The sequence below is a fragment of the Homarus americanus genome, unplaced genomic scaffold, assembly GCF_018991925.1.
Source record: "Homarus americanus isolate GMGI-L3 unplaced genomic scaffold, GMGI_Hamer_2.0 scaffold20518, whole genome shotgun sequence".
Classification (NCBI taxonomy): Eukaryota; Metazoa; Arthropoda; class Malacostraca; order Decapoda; family Nephropidae; genus Homarus; species Homarus americanus.
In genome coordinates this window covers 1-17,508 of record NW_024731489.1, presented here as the reverse complement: position 1 = coordinate 17,508, position 17,508 = coordinate 1, and the positions used below count along the sequence as shown (strand labels likewise).

The 17,508-nt window shown below is 37.3% G+C and overlaps 1 long non-coding RNA gene across 1 annotated transcript; it reads right to left on the bottom strand.

Annotated features, from left to right (window-relative positions):
* Window positions 1–4,716: 4,716 nt before the first annotated feature.
* On the bottom strand, window positions 4,717–10,630 carry LOC121867619. The gene is made up of 3 exons (XR_006089204.1): window positions 10,523–10,630; window positions 5,098–5,196; window positions 4,717–4,894 (listed from the first exon to the last, which is right to left on the bottom strand). It is a non-coding gene; the product is annotated as an uncharacterized LOC121867619 (long non-coding RNA).
* Window positions 10,631–17,508: the final 6,878 nt, after the last annotated feature.

Sequence of the window (17,508 nt, the reverse complement as noted above, 5' to 3'; positions counted from 1 at the left end):
TTGTGTACAAGAATGTGTGTCTTGAGAGTACTCTTCCAAGAGAAAAATTTGCCACATTCCTCACATTCAAACTCCTTCACACCATTGTGTTCAAGAATGTGTCTCTTGAGATTACTCTTCCGGGAGAAACATTTCCCACATTCCTCACATTTAAACTCCACACCATTGTGTCCAAGTAAATGTTTCTGAAGAGTAGACTTGAAGCCAAACTGTTTGCCACATTCCTCACAGGAGAACTTTTTATCTTTGCTTGACATTGTGAACTTCTACTTAGTTACACTTGATCTTGAGATGTTACATCACAATATCTGAAATAAAATATTTTGCCTTAGATGATATTCTAATAAAAGTAAAATTTATAAATGAAAAATACAGGTGACTAAATCAATTAGTGTAAAATAATTGTAAAAAAAAAAAATAAATAAAAAGGTTATATTAATCTACACCGCGAAGATGCCGGAAAACCAGCTTTTTGAAGTGAGACAGATTCTATGAGTATGGAAACACAGAAGAAGGCTGAGCATTCAACAGTGTGAGGAAAGAAGGATGTACTATAACAGGTTATTATAGTGTGACCCACATCCATACAGACACAGTTTGGCTGTGTGAGTAAAGAAGGATGTACTATAATGGGTTATTATAGTGTGACCCACATCCACACAGACACAGTTTGGCTGTGTGAGTAAAGAAGGATGTACTATAATGGGTTATTATAGTGTGACCCACACTGTGGGCAAGACACCAGCCCACGGTACACAGGATGCCGTCCGTTAAAGTACCTGTAAAAGAGAGAGAGTGAAGCAACATTGTGGTGAAGAGAAGAGAGATTATCAACTAAAGGAGGAGAGTTAATAAGCCTTTGATTCCAGCCTATCTAACAGTTGAAGAGCCACCCCAGATATGAGAGCAGTACTCCAAGTTAGGACCAATTAATCCCTTATATACTTGAACCAACAGCTGAAGTAACAGTCCAGGCGACACTAGTGACTCACCTCATCTAATAATATTAATAAAATAATATCTCTGTTATCATTAAATTCCGGCGGAAATATAATAGAAGAAAAAGGTCTTAGTATTGTCTAAACATTACGAAAAACAAAAATATGTTAGAAAAAAGTCTTAGAATTGTCTAAACATTATGAAAAATATATTAATAACAGCGAGAGAAATAACAGTGTAAGATCGAATATTCACCAAAGAAAATTATCTTATACTTAGACGTTTTAATGGAATATGATAATATATTTGGGGTAAGAAAGTTGTGTGAACTAATACAAGAATAGTGAAGATGGTGGGTGAGGCGCCATGCAACTTGTGTCTGCAATAACCAAACTGTCTGGCCCATTAAACTGTATATGTAGGTGATTTTAAATCCATCTGTTTTAAATAGTTACAATATAAAAGCCTCAAAAAGCCTGACACTTAATACCATTGTTGACATGGGGCCATTTAATGTGAGGCCGAGATCACCACTGGGCCAAGTTCACTGGGCCAAGCCACCAAGGGCCAACTTCACGTTGTCCATAATGTGGTCATAACAATTATAATACTGTGTGTATAATCCCTGCACACATCTTAACTTCATAAATTAATATTCACAATACAATATAACAGAACACTTTACCTCAGGCAGCTGTTGTTGTTTACATCACAGCGCACTAACGCTCCCTGTCAGGGTTTACACCAGGCAATAGTTTTAACTGATATTTATTAATTAAACCATCTAACAATGATATAATTACTATATAATATTATTAATTATGTTAAACTGTGTAAATTATGTCACTGTTATTTGTTAATAATGTCTTAATAATTTTATATAAGATCTCCCTCAAGGCAAGATATATCCAGTCACTAAATTAACGGAGAAAAGGGTTGAAATACGCCAACTAGGACCATCTCGGCCGAACACCAACTAGGACCAACTCGGCCCAAAGCCAACTTGGACCATCTGAGCCGAACGCCAACTAGGACCAACTCGGCCCAACGCCAACTAGGACCATCTCAGCCGAACGCCAACTAGGACCAACTCGGCCCAAAGCCAACTTGGACCATCTCAGCCGAACGCCAACTAGGACCAACTCGGCCCATCAAATACCAACTCGGACCATCTCGGATAACCAACCTTTAACTCAAACATTCTAATGTATGTTTATATCAACGACATAACATAAAACATTTATTACCTTTACCACGAGGGAGGGAGGAAGGCCCACAAATTAACATTTACTCACAAAATAAACAAAAATAAACAAGACGGCCACGTTGGTTGATGTTGACCTGCTACACCTTGTCCGATTCTCTCTCTTATCTTTCAGTAACTACAAGTTTTCATTATTAAACTAAAATAAAAGTATTTATTAATAAATATTACATGATATAAATAAATTATACTTTAATCATATTGTTTTATTATTGATTAAATTCCTGCTAATAGATATATATTAACATTAAACTAAACTTAAGTCAGTGGCTGGAGAACCGAATAGCTTGACAGCATTTACAATTTTACTAAAATAAATTTAAACAATAACATTTTGTGTTTAACTATTTTAAGTTTATTTATTAATATTTTATTAATATATAACACTACAGTATATAGATTCAGTTAACGAACGACTCCGTGGAACCAATTGCGACCCTCCCTGGTGACAACCTTAACCTGACGTGGGTCAACACTCCACTATCCACCTATATGAACCTTTATTAATGTGGAACAAGTCCATTATAAGAACAATTCACTGGACAATACTCACGGCAGTAGGTATAACCTGTAATATTTGATCACTAACTTGAACTATCATCATTATTGTTGTGGAATGTTCCTAAAAGTACAGTAATTATTTACCTATTATACAGTGCAGCATTAATTAATGCCAAGATTGATGCCAAAAAACTATATTTAATTATAACTTAACCCAAATATAATACCCCACTTGTTTGTAAAGTTTCCTGGCTTTTCCATGCAGTCGACGCAAAAATAGTCTATATTTTAAAACGTTTATGAAGGCCTTTTAAAAAATACGGGCAAAGCCTAAGTAATCTACTTTAGATATCTAATAGTTTCAAAAAGTCATTAACACAATAACTAATTTGTGAACCCAGATTTAAAATCAGGTAAAGTAGTATCCTGTACCTTTGTAGGATATTTAAACTATTTTTTTTACCCCAAGTGTTGAAGACAAAGGTATTAGGTCAGGCATATTTGACAAATATTTTGACAACGTGAAAACTAACTTCATACAGTAAAGATGGTCAACATATTTAAGACCATCCATAAAGGCCTTTAAAACTTTCAGGCACAGCGTAATCTACTTAAAATATCTAATTATTTCAAAGGTCATTAACACAATTACTTGAATTTTTAAACTGTGATCCCAGATCCCTAATAAAAACTAAAACCACATAGATATACACTGTACTGTACCTTATGTTATACAGGTTGTACCTCTCTAGTCCGGCAACCTCGGGACCTGACCGGTGCCGGACCATGGAAATTGCCGGATCATGGAAATTCACCCTTTTCCTGGATAGATAGCGAGTTTTTAATTATTAACATATTTTATTGGAACACAAAAAAAAAAATAAAAATTTGACGGCGGAAACTTGAATTTCGACGGGTTTGAACGGCCTGCCAACGTGCATAATCGTGTAAACAGCGTCATTTCTCATATGTACAAAAGACTCATTATTGTTTATTTAATGAATGTCTTTTTTATTGAATTAATGTTTATGTGTGCAAAATGAGCAATACAATTCATTAATAATACGTAGAATATTAAAACACACGAGGAAATGACACAGCATTGTTTTCGTTGATTACAAAGCCAGTGACTGACTGGTTCTACATATAAAACTGAAGAAAATAAGACCTTGGTTGTAGCTGTAGTAAAATTAATATGGTTGTTTTAAGTAATGTTATTTAATGTTAATAAATGGAACAATAGAAGTAGCTAACGATAATGGTAAAGAAAAAGAGAGATCGCATATGTAAGTGCGCATGCGCACACGTGAAAACATATCGTCATTACTTTATATAAGAACATGAAAGCAACACTAATTTACTGTTCATATATATTTTAATTAATGTTTCTGAATTTGTTTTTATTGAATTAATGTACGTGTATGCAAAATTAACAATACAATTCATTAATAATACGTGGAATATTAGAGGAGACGAGACGGCTGCCGGCATTGTTTATGTTAAAGCTTACGAAACCAGTGACTGATTGGTTCTACATATAAAACTGAAGAAAATAAGACCCTGAGTTTAGCTGTAGTAAAATTAATGTAAAAAAATTAATATGGTTGTTTGAAGTACCTGTAATGTTATTTAATGTTAATAAATGGAACAATATAAGTAGCTAACCATTAATGGTAAAAAAAAAAGTGAGACTGCTCGTATGTAAGTGCGCACATGTGAAAACATATCGTCATTACTCTACATAAGAATATGAAAGCAACACTTATTTACTGCTCATATATATTGAAGGGTTAAATGTTGTACTCTGTATAGACAAGCAGAGAGAGAGAGAGAGAGCAGCCGAACTGCCGGATGTAAACAAACCTTAATTTCCCGCGGCTTTGTTTTTTTAGGGGATTAGCCCACCCGGGCATAGGTCACTGACCCACATTGGGGCCTGAGGGGCAAAAATTTAATACTCCTGTAATAATAATTCACATAAGTAAAAAAAAAAAAGAAAAAAAAGCTGCCTATCTACCTATTGGACAAACTAAAATCGTTCCGGACCCCGGGAGTTTCCGGACCACAGAATGCCGGACTAGAGAGGTACAACCTGTAGCAGAAAGTTTCCAATGTGGTGCAGCAAGAGACCCGTTAACCAAAACAAACCTTCGTCTTGTGGCCCACATCTTACATCTTCACGTCACCGTCCTGGAATGAATAACATTTTAACAACTAATAAATTAAATACTCTGGGCAGTAATATTATATAATATGTATACAGTACTGTACAGTATTATATTATACATGAACTCATTAAATCTTCTAACATTTAAATACAATATTATGGTTAAATTAAGAAATTTCCATAAAACTTATTAAAGAAAATAAAGAAACACTTTACAAAATCTTACCTCGACGAATGACACGAGGAACTTCATTAATGATGATCAGCGAGGCAGCAATATGGTAGTTGTCTTAACACTACAGTAACAACCAATTGGAGCCGTAAACTGTAAACAAAATAACCCTGTTACTCTTTTTGTAAAAACTCAAATAATTTTCTGTTCCAACATGTTAGAGACGAAATAACCTTGTAAAGGATTGTCAACACGGTTTTATGCCAGAGCGCTCCTGCTTAACACAATTGCTCAAGGTATTGGATATTTGGACCCATATTCTAGAACAGGATGGTAATATAGACAATATTTACCTAGATTTTGCCAAGGCTTTCGACAATGTACCCCACGAAAGGCTGAAAATCAAACTGGAAGGGTACGGAATTCGGGGAAATGCCCTAGTGTGGATGGAAGACATTCTACATGACCGCAAGCAGAGTGTGGTTATTAATGGCACGAAATCATAATCCGTACCTGTCACAAGCAGGGTACGACAGGGCAATGTATTGGGTCCGCTGTTGTTTGTTTGTTTGTTTCATAAATGACATGCCTGACGTTGTACACTCCTCCATACAAATGTTTGCCGATGATGCCAAGTTATTTCGGGAAACAAAGAACCAAGCGGACTATGAAGAGCTGCAGAAGGACCTCGGTAGATTCTAAGAATGGTCGAAGAAATGGCTGCTGAGATTCAATGTCACGAAGTGTAAGAGGATGCACCTGGGGCGTACCAACGGTAAGGAGACGTATCATATGTCCCAACGGGATGAAGAAACTGTACTATTTGAGACTGAATGTGAGAAGGACCTAGGTGTGTATGTTGACAATGAGCTGAAGTTGTCGGGCCATTGCAAGAAGGTAAATCAGGCAAATAAATTATTGGGTCTTATAAGAAGGTCGTTCAGATATCTAGACAGTCCGTCCCTCGTAACGATCTTCAAGAGTGAAGTGCTTCCCCATCTGGAGTACTGTCACCCCGTCTGGTCCCCGAGATATGCTAGGGACTGTCAGTTGGTAGAAAATGTTCAAAGGAGGGCCACCAGACTGGTGCCTGCCCTTCAACACCTCAGCTACCCTGAGAGATTGGAGCGCCTGAACTTGCCTAGCTCAAGATTGAAGAAACCGCAAGTCCAGAAAACTGTGAGGGCAAACTTTCGGTGTGAGAGTTGTGAACTCTTGGAACAATCTGCCAGAAAGTGTTGTGACGTCACCGAGTGTGAGCGCTTTCAAGACAAGACTTGGCCAACACTGGAGCAGGTTCAGGTACATTCAGGAGCCAGTGCATGCCCAGTACTTGCCAACAGTGCGTAAGAGACGTGACCAATCGCCCAAGCGGCTAAAGAGCCGATTAGTGGTGAAGAGGATAAAAGTAAAAAGTAAAATTGATGAATAAAATGTATAAAGACAAAATTTTTTTATAAAAGCCAATACATGTAATGTAAATATTGTGGTATTGTATTTTTAACTCCCATGAGAAGACAAAACTTGACTTCACCTCAAGTTAACTCTGGTCAACAACTTTCTTAATACCACTTACTAGTCACTAATGGATAACACCTGGTAAATTCACAAGTTATATCCCACTGCCATAAGGGTTTAATTATCTATAAACGCCGATATTGTGAAGAGTCTTGTGATTTTTCCTTTCCCAGAGAATTAAAACCTCACCATCGGACACATGATTTGGTTAGGTTAGGATCCCACCAAATACAGTGACAAAAATGTAAACTTGTCAAAAAAAAACTGCAATTTTACATTAAAGTTTCCAAAATGTCTCTGGCTAATTTTTTACTACAATCTGTAATTTAACCATAAATAAAAAGTACCACATTCTTATAACCAATTTTTTTTACTTCAATTAAATAAAAAAAATCTTTCCCAAAATAAAAATGACCCAAAATCCCACCTTGGTTAATATATAAGACTAACCCACCATAGTGCCGATGCTGCTGTATCATCTCACGTCCAGAAAATGTCTCAAATATCACCGTATAGTAAGTTTTTTCTGTTTAATATACTGTACAGGGCAAGTTAAGTTAGGCAGGTTTGTTTGGTTAGGTCTGTCCTTTATAACCACAAATGTTAAGTAGCGTTTATTTAAAAAACATCCATTTTAGTAACATTACCACAAACAGAGTCCACTATAATATAACAATGAAAATTTGACGTTTTTATAATAGTTATCAATCCATTTTGCTCTTGGGTTAGTCCTATATAATTACCCCCACCTCAATAGGACGACACGAAGATCTTAACTACCATCAACTTTAAGGATCCATGAGGCTGTAACGAGGTGGTTGTCTCCTCCATCTTCAACAGTGACAAGCAATAAATTGTATAAAAATTAGAATAATGACTGTTATTGCCGATGGCTTCAGCTACAGTGCTGGCGTGTGATGCCATTAAATCTTTCGACCCGTGACCTCGCCAGATGTAGAAATGTTTACAGAAAAGTCCTGGCTCTGCTGAGTGGACTGTCTTCGGCGGGTGGTGGTACTGCCCGCCCCGCCATGAGACAGATCGCCCTCTCTCGTGAGGCTGTGAAGACCAGCCTTCTGCTGGCACTGATGAACACCGACTCATAATCCTGTCTGAGAATTTGTGCTGGGACAATTTACTCAGTACTGTTGTCTCTTGGAACACCATACTGATCTGCATTGACCCGCACTTGTAAGTACAGCCAAGTGATGACATACCCCTCGGTACTGAAATATTGTTGACTAATTACACCTACTCGTTTTTGCCTTATCTGGAGTAATAAGACAATGCAAAATGAAGCATAACTAAGATTACTAGAGTTATGAACTTTGTGTTATGTCACATGTTTAATAAATAGTAATTAAGATAAAATTGTGTGAGACTAACTCATTATGTATCCGATGGATCACCATGTAATATTATGAACATCTCCTCTGTAGGTTTTGACCACATCAATAAATATTGAATGAGTCAAAAGGCGAGTTTCAATCATTCCCTTCGACTTGCCCGTCACCTGAACGACCTTAACCAAGGCGTTTACAGTTATGTAATATACAAATATCAAATAGTGTATTGTGCATAATAAATATATTTCTGAATATCTTTAGGAGTTGTGAGGGATAAAAGCTTCACCCATTCTACTCTCACTGCACAGTAAGTCAGTGAAGAGTTGTTGATTGAAGGAAATTGTGAATATTTAAGTTTTAATGAAAAATGGTTAGGTTAGGTTATGTGAAGACATTCATAAGCTGGAACACAGGCTATATATATATATATATTTTTATGGGTAATAGTCCACCCGGGCACAGGTCATGACCCACAACAGGGCCTAGGGGAGGGAAGAGTAAAAATAAATTAAAAAAATATAAAATAAAAAGGTTATATTAATGTACACCGCCAGAGAAGCATCTTGTTTAGAGTGAGACAGATTGTATGGAAACACAGAAGAAGGCAGAGCATTCAACAGTGTGAGGAAAGAAGGATGTACTATAACGGGTTATTATAGTGTGACCCACATCCACACTGTGGGCAAGACACCAGCCCACAGTACACAGGATGCTACTTGTTAACAGAGGCTTTACTGTATAATTGAATCAATGCCGAGAGAAAGAAACCTAACCTAACAAAACCTAGCCGGGGTACTATGCCCAGTATTGATTCGTCTTGTTTTGGTAATGAATATTGCCGCCAGTCCTGGATTATGTCAACAATTGTATATAATTGTTCTTCCTCTATGAATTTCTTTGTTATCATCTAACAACACAGCCAGGTTGTAACACAGTACCATAAATCATTATAATTTGACCATAATTACGTACAGACAGAGAGACAACTAGATGGAGAAACAAAATGTACTATAAGTAATATTTCACATAGTGTGTTGTGTTACACCAGGTGGAGGGGTGAGAGGCAGCCGTTCACTACCTCCAACTATTGCTGTCTCAAGTTTGTAAGTCATATTAACTAGACTGTACAATATTATATTTTCATCAATGAGTTCTGATATAATAATAATTTTTAGGGTAATTGCTTCGTTTAGTAGATAATTAGGTGACTAGGCGAGAACTACTTTGTCTGGCGCACATCACTTGTCTTTCTCGGTGGTGATGCGGCGGTACACAGCCAATCATCTCCACTCAACGCCAGTCACCAGTGTAGGTTTATGAGCCACACAGATCAGGCGGCTGCTCTCAGGTCCACAAAAAAAGGTCAAATTACACCATATAATAGGAAGTTCTTTCTGTTTAATATGCCGGGGGTTCTGGAAGGTTAGGTTAGGTTAGGTCAGGTTAGGTCAGGTCAGGTTAGGTTAGCTTAGGTTAGGTCAAGTTTGTTTGGTTAGTATGGCAAGGTCTTCTAACAATGCTTCTGCCACTTGCTTTTGTTATCAAATATGGTTAGGTTAGGTTAGGCTATGTCACGTTTAATTTAGAAATAACCAAGTTTTAACACATTATACATAACTGGGACAGTGTTCACTACAAAACAGTGAAATTAAAACGTTTTTAAATTTGTTTAATATTGAGCGGGTGTTAAGTGTTGCAGTAGTGGGTGTTGCTTCTGGTAACATGTGTTGGTGGTGACTCAGTGACTCTCAGCTGGTGTTAAGTGTTGCAGTAGTGGGTGTTGCTTCTGGTAACATGTGTTGGTGGTGTCAGTGACTCTCAGCTGGTGTTAAGTGTTGCAGTAGTGGGTGTTGCTTCTGGTAACATGTGTTGGTGGTGACTCAGTGACTCTCAGCTGGTGTTAAGTGTTGCAGTAGTGGGTGTTGCTTCTGGTAACATGTGTTGGTGGTGACTCAGCTGGTGTTAAGTGTTGCAGTAGTGGTTGTTGCTTCTGGTAACATGTGTTGGTGGTGACTCAGTGACTCTCAGCGGGTGTTAAGTGTTGCAGTAGTGGGTGTTGCTTCTGGTAACATGTGTTGGTGGTGACTCAGCTGGTGTTAAGTGTTGCAGTAGTGGTGTTGCTTCTGGTAACACGTGTTGGTGGTGACTCAGTGACTCTCAGCTGGTGTTAAGTGTTGCAGTAGTGGGTGTTGCTTCTGGTAACATGTGTTGGTGGTGACTCAGCTGGTGTTAGTGGGTGTTGCTTCTGGTAACATGTGTTGGTGGTGACTCAGCTGGTGTTAAGTGTTGCAGTAGTGGGTGTTGCTTCTGGTAACATGTGTTGGTGGTGACTCAGCTGGTGTTAGTGGGTGTTGCTTCTGGTAACATGTGTTGGTGGTGACTCTCCATCAAGTAAGGCCGCTGGCTGACTGAGTCTGTTTTAACAACAACAGTAGTGACACTGTCCCTACACTCTCCATGTGCACCAATAATGATCAAACAACTGGTGGTAGTGACACACATTACCCAGCAACAGACAGTACTGTACAACAGACAGTACTGTACTAGACAGGTAACACGTCTTACTAAAGTACCACGGTTCACCTTGGCTATATATAAGTTAATAAACAACTCACAGTGACGTAGTGAAGTATTAAATCCTCCAAGTTTGTATTTTAATTAACACATTTTGGTCGACTTAATGTTTACAAGTGAGGCGATGAACACTGTTAATAACTTACCACGAACAACTCAACTTTACCTAATATAATAATATAAACTAACATCACATAGTTTAAACAATTATTATTTACTTAATATTATCTGGAAAACAAACTTTACTCTACTACTGATACACTTTTGAATAATTGTATTACATCTACTTATTGTATTATAAACTGAACACTAGGTAATATAAACTATCACCAGGCAGTAATCGTGACACTAAGTAATAATAAACTATCACCAGGTTGTTATAGTAACACTGAGTAATAATTAACTATCATCGGGTAGTTATGTTAAGTATATATTAGTTACTTGAGGTTAAGCAATAAACTAGTTCGTGGTAATATTATAACACTAATCAGCTCCCATCCACCCCTCCCACCAGTACCAAGGAAAGTACTTTATATACTTTCTTTGGCGGATAATATTACATATATATTCATTAGTCTCTGTTACGGTACTCCTCGGCTATGAAAATTAGTGCTATGAGTTTACATTAATTTGCGAAGGTTGACTTTTATAAATGAATTAGTGTTTGAGCTGTACTGCCAAGAGGATAAAAGTAAATATTCTTTTATTATTTCATAACTTGATCTGTGTATTATATTATTGTTTTATGCTCTTACATTGGGTGATAAAAATGTTTGTATTACACAGTTATTTATTTTTTTTACTTTCTTCTACATAAAACATGTAAATGGGGTCTGCCCGTTTCGTCACCACTGCTCTACCCGTTTCGTCACCGCGTTCATTCCCATCATTATATACATGAAAGTAACTGTTGCTTGGGATAGAAAATAATAACAACACAAAGATAATTTATTAAAGACGAAAATAAAACCTATAACATTGTTAATACGCCTACAATCATCTCACTGCTGGATGGTTTATGTGCTGGTGCCAAATCACTTTTATTTTTTTCTGTATTTTGTTTATTTACCAAAGGTTTTAATCGTTTTCTTTATTAAATAATTAATGTTCATGTATAATAACACAATACTTCTTGAGTCGTCTGTATACATGTGTCATATTGAGTCAACTAACTTCCTCTAGAGAGGATGTACTTTATCATCCAAAGTTTCAGTGCCAGGAGAGTTGTTCCTCACTTATGATGACGTCTTCTGTTTAGGGGGAGGGATGAGCTCAGGTGTCCGGAAAGAAAGTCACAATTGGGGTTAGAAAAAGTCAGGGATATAAACACATCTTTTAAACAGCCTAAATAATGTTAAGTTAGGTTAAGGTTTGTGACTTTCTGGGATGATGACACATCATGGAGAACCAGATCATTGTGTTCACTCAGTAAAGGTTTATTGGTTCCTCCAAGTGCTGTACCCAGGTCCACACTGACACTTCCCTGGCCTAGCCTCCATCTAATGTATGAACATTTACAAGGTGAAAACAGCACTTTGAACTATGTGGGTGATGTGTAATGGTATTTTAACTGGTATGTTTGTTTTAATACATAGAATACAAATCTGTTGAGGAAGTGAGTTTCAAATATATACATGGAACAGTTGACAGCTGTTTTGGTGTGACACTAATTGTTTTAATTAAGTTCTGAACTTTTAAGTGGCAGGTCTTGATGTAAACACTTCTTGGCATTATCTGTTTTATTGCTGAGAGCAGGTGTATACACAGATATAATCTGAGAGAATATATTGTGAATTATCTCCAGGGAAGTGTTGAGAATATCACTTCTGTTAAGTGTGAACTTTTCTGTCTAGTGGTATGGAGAGAACTGCCTCTCTCTGGGGTGTGAGAGAGGACTTAACCTTTGTGAGGACTGTGTAGTGGATTTCTCCCCTACAAACGCTGTTTGTCGCTGAGTAGCCGACCCCACGAATTTCCCAGTGTATGCCTCGTGGTCTAGGTCAACCAGCGCCGCCTTACATGACGGAGGTCAACTACTAAGCCACGCCTACCTCCGCAATTTAAGACCTGACCTCGTGGTGACCTCTCTCTGGCTGGACCCGGAGCTGCGAAGACCTGCCTCTTTTGCTGCATGTTTGAGCAGTCTGCAACTTTGTTGTGATAAGACACTCAATCCTAGTGATTGTACTTACTCAACATAGTGACGGTGTAATTACCATCACAGATTGTACGGGAAATTCCAACTTTTGGAAAAAAACAAATATTTGGGCTCCCCAAATTTTGACTACTACCCGTGCGTCTACGTCCTGGATTGGCCAATCAGTGGTGCCCCACGGTGGCGTGATACATGCACGTTTACTGCGGTGCTCTGATTGGCTAACCGAACGTGGCGTGGTAGGTAGGCTGTTTCTACTCTCTAAGTCCTCTTCTTTCCTTTTTTCATCCCCCTCATGCACTCCGTTCTTTGAACGGGAGGCGGGACTTAGCGATACGGTCGATCCAGCAAGGGAACCTGTGATAGTGCAGGGCACCCCTTGTCCGGGGGTCACCGGTAGGTGGCAACTTTCTTAGATATAACTATAGTCACAGGTAACCTGGGTGCAGAACCCCCTAGCCCGACGCCCGTCCAAGAGGGGGGGGCGGGGTCACTGCTCCCAGGCAGGAGCCCTGTGTTATAGGTAGGATTAGATGTAATCAAGAAGATGACAACTAGCATTAGAATAAAACATAGAGATAAGGGACACTCTATTGGAAGGGGAAAAGTGGCAGAAATCACTTACAACAAACTGCAAGTCCCACTAACAAGAATATTCAGCACCAATGAAGGTTTTAAAGTATTCTGTAAAGATGACTTTGATTCAGATAAAATCCTTTCAAAAGAAGCAAGAGATATATTTTACAATGAAGGCCTTATTGTTGTCATGCCACCAGAACAAAAAGCAAAAAGATCAGTTTTTGTTCGTCAAGTCGACCAAGAGATCGGGAGGAAGACATCGGAAGACCTGAAAGATGAACTGGAACGCCAAAATAGGTGGATGAAGATTGAAGAAGTCATTAAGATAAAGGACTATACTCATGTTTTTAAGATTACTTTTGAAGAAGTGTCAATGGCTGAGAAAGTTTTACAACAGGGCTTTTTAATATTCAACATGTCAGTCACACCACATCAAATAAAGAAGGAGACATTCATCAGTCTGCAAACTTGTTTCTCCTGCTACAAATATGAAGAACACACAACGAGAGACTGTCCGGAAAAAGAAAAAAGTACTGCTCAGATTGTGCAGGCGACGACCATACCTACACTGAATGTAAGAATACACATGTTGGCTGTCTCAACTGTAAGAGAAACGGGAATGCATACATAGGACATAGGACGTTAGCAATGGCATGCCCAATAAAAAACACATGATAAAGTACAAGGAACAAGAAACAAGGAAAAAGGAACAAGACAAGAAGGATACGACATACGTCGAAATAGCCAAGAGAGCGGCCCAAGAGGCTCATAGACCAGAATCCACCATATTAAACCTAAGTGAGCCAATACATGATAAGGTAATGATTAGTATGATCCATGCACATTTGCACAATATCATTGCACCCGGATCATACAATGAGGAATTAAGGAAAATGTTTAAATTGAATAACCTACCAGAGATGATATTTCCAGAGAATCCACAATCCGAAAAACTATTTCAGGCAACATATGCAAGCGAACTGAGAGAAAGACTACATCTAGACGAGCAAAGGTTTGAGCAAGGAGCAACAGCTGATACACAAGGAACACAAGCGACTGATAGAGATCCCAGACAAATGACTAGAAGTGACAAAGAGAAGATAGAAATAACAAAAGGACAGACTATAAGACAAAGGAGTAGGAGGAGAGAAGATAAGATGGAAACTGATCACAATATACAACCTGAATCTGCTGAAGAAATTGGATTAAAAGTTATCACTACAACAAAACATGGAATCCCAACATCGAGACCAACAGGAGGGACAATAGTAAAAAACTGTGAAGGAGGGATATACAAGTGGACATATCAAGAAAAATCCCAAAGTGAAGATTATGTCTGGTCACTAATTACTACGGACAAACTAAAGATTACGACCAAAGACTTTAAAATAGTAGACCCGTCAGAGTTTAGAAGAGTCAGAAGCGGGAAACAGGATGATAGGTCTCCACTTCAACAGTCACAATCCAAGTATAAGAAATAATGGACAATAGACAAACAGTAAGAACTTTAAGAATAATACAACACAACGTAAGAAACTGGAAGACCGAGAGAATTAACCTAAGTAATATATATATCAAGAAATTGACCCTGACATTATACTAATAAACAGTCACGGTGAGACAGAAAACAACAACATAAAACTCTTTAACTATTATGTAAACCAAAGAAATAAATCGGGCGAGAAAAATGACGGAGTAGCGATAGCGGTTAAAAGAAACTTAAAATTTAAACTAATTGATGACTTCCAGGATGAATTTCTAGCAATGAAAATAAATACAACTCAAGGAGACGTAATTATTGCTACTACTTATCTCCCACCGAGACGACCCTACTTACCTATAGAAGACCTATTAAAATTGGCTAACAATAGTCATCCGATGTACATCTTAGGAGACTTTAACGCCAGACATAGGATTTTTGACAATACAAATAATAACGTCGTGGGAAACGCCCTTAATCAATTAATAAATTTAGGGAAAATCAATCATCTGGGTCCTAACTTTCCAACCTGGAGAAATCACAATACACAATCGACACCAGACAAAATTTTTACCAACAACAAAGCCTTTTTCAATTACCATATAATACAGGGACTTCTTACAGGCAGTGACCATCTGCCAATTATACTAACACTGTCAACAAGCCCCATACAGATACCAATAAAAAAGAGACTGAAAATGAGTAAAACAGACTGGGACAGCTTCAAAGACGACTTAGGTAATCACCACTCGATTAACCTACAAGGGAAAACAACAGAAGACATAGACTCAAAAATGGACAGACTGCACTCAGCAATAAAAACATCTATAACCAAACACACTCCTACTTCACACTTTAGAACATTACCCAACAACAGACTACCAGAAGAAGTTAAATTAATCCAGACCCATTACAATGAAATAAATAGGTATATGGAAAGACACGGCAGTAACAGATGGCTATATACGACACAGACAGCACTACAGATAAAATTAAGAGACGCATGTAAGGAAGCAAACAATAAAAAATGGAATGATATTATAATGGCGGCTGACATGACTAAAGACACAAAAACATTTTGGACTTCCATAAACAAGATGATGGGGCACAACAAGCAAAAAACACCATACATTAAAGACCAAAATGGAACAAAATTGCACGAGGAAAATGAACAAGAGTCAGCATTCAAAAGGGAATGGGTAAAAGTTTTTAAAATATCAGATGAGGAAAATGAAGATTTTGAGAGTGAACACGAAGAAAGGATAGAAGAAGAAATGGGAAGACATATACATAGAATCACCCCAAGGCAATATATAGACTATAACTTATTATCTAATAATCAAATAATAACCATGGGAGAAATGATGCACTGTCTGAGGAAATTTAAGGAAAAAGCCCCTGGGCTCACAGGTATTACACGAAATATGATCATGAATCTACCTGAAAACATTTTAAATACACTATTAAACATTTATAACGCATGCTTAATAACTGGTTACTTTCCAGACAAACTAAAATATGCTAAAATGATATTTATTCCTAAGGAGGGTAAGGACAATAAGGAAATATTAAACTACAGGCCAATATCTTTATTAGAAATTACCGGGAAACTATTGGAAAAAATATTAAATTCAAGACTTATAGCCTTTTTAACACAACATGGGAAAACTAACAACGGACAACATGGATTTATGCTCAATAGAAATACCCTAACTGCAATAGCTACAATAATTGCAATAGAAAAAAGCAAGGGTAACCAGATCAATATAATTTTAAGGGATGTTTCTAAGGCTTGTGATAAAGTTTGGCATTTAGGCTTGAAATATAAAATATTAAAACTGGGACTTAACGAATACTTGCTAAGAATATTGTGTAACTATTTAGATGATAGGAGAGCACAAATTCAAATTGGAAACTTTATGGGAACTATGTTTAATCTTGAGAGTGGAGTACCTCAAGGAGGATGCCTTTCTCCAACACTATATACAATTTATACTTTAGACACACCTCAGCCTACCCTCTTTAGCGAATATGTAATGTTTGCTGATGATATTACTCAAATAGTATCATACCCAGGAAAATCAACTCAATTTATGGCACTCTACACGGTAAGAGCGATAAAAAACATGAATGATTTTGAGAAAAAATGGAAAATCAGGACAAATAAGAACAAATTCAAGATAATACCAATAGCCAAGATTAAAACAAGTCCAGTAATAGTCGACCAAGAACTATACCCATACGACACTGAAGGCAGGATGCTTGGATTAAAACTAACAAAAAGAGGATATATAACATACTTAAAAGATAAAGAACGACAGGCAAGAATAAGATTATCAAAAATAAAACGCTTTAAGAACCTTAGCATTAATAACAAAAGAAAGATTTATATTGCCCTTGTTAAATCAATTATGGACTACCCACCCATCCCATTGAACACCCTTAGTAAAACGTGCATTAAAAGGTTACAAACAGTACAAAATATAGCCCTCAGATTTATATATAACATAAAATATACAGACCACATTAATAATGAACAGCTACACAAGAGAGCAAACCTCTTAGCAATCAATGTAGATATACACAACAAAGCTGTAAATATTTGGAAAAAAGTGACTGAACTTAACACAGAAACATATCAAAACTGGATAAATAATATAGACAACGAAGAATTCCAAGAACACAGTTGGTTTAAATCAGCCAGGAAGAAAGTAATTGAACCATCTCCTGCCCCAATATACATATAAAACATTAATAGAGAGAATAAAAGATGAGAGTGACCTACCAGCTCCATTAAGAACCTGGCAGGCCTC